Genomic DNA, 849 nt, shown 5'->3' with positions numbered 1-849 from the left:
TTTTTCTTTTATTTTTCTTTTTTTTTTATGGGCTTGTCTTAATTATTATTATTGTTTTTATTTTCTTTTATGAGTTGTGCTAATTTATGCTAGGTTTAGTTCAAAATTTTTTCCAAAGCCCAATTTTAAACCAAAAACAAAATCCCTTATTAAAACCAAAACCCATTCAAAACCAAATCTTCATAACCCTTGTGGGCCAAATTGTTTCCGATTGCTCTGTCTGACCAAAATGTTAGTTAAGGTACCTACTAGGACATGATTGTGACCTACAGAGACCAAACAAACAGACTTGTTAGAATTAACCCAGACGAACCTATCGAAATTCTAAGTTCTGAGGGAGACAGTCCAGATCAACCAGAAACAATGGGAGAACCCCGTACCCTCAAGGATTATATGTACCCGACTAGAGCCAGTCAACCTTCTTGTATTGTGCTACCCGAGGCTAATGGTCATTATGAGCTGAAATCAAGCACAATACAGATGCTTCCTATTTTTAGAGGTGTTGAGAATGAAAACCCGTACCACCACGTGAGAGAATTCGAGGAAATTTGTGGAACTCTGCGTTTCACTCAAATGTCCGACGAAACCCTAAAGTTAAGGCTTTTTCCTTTCTCCCTGAAAGATAAGGCAAAGGCCTGGCTCTATGCTTTACAGCCTCAATCCATCATGACATGGGATGACCTCATAAAGGAGTTTTTCAAAAAGTTTTTCCCGAACCACAAGACTGCGACAATTCGTCAAAGTCTGAATAGCTTTGTGCAATTAGAGGGTGAGACCTTAGCTAGATACCTGGAGAGATTCAATGAATTATTGCTCCAATGTCCCCATCATGGTTTTGAAAAATGGAGA

This window comes from Papaver somniferum, chromosome 11, assembly GCF_003573695.1.
Source record: "Papaver somniferum cultivar HN1 chromosome 11, ASM357369v1, whole genome shotgun sequence".
Lineage (NCBI taxonomy): Eukaryota > Viridiplantae > Streptophyta > Magnoliopsida > Ranunculales > Papaveraceae > Papaver > Papaver somniferum.
The sequence above is the reverse complement of the archived record's forward strand: the minus strand, read 5'-3'. Positions refer to the sequence as shown.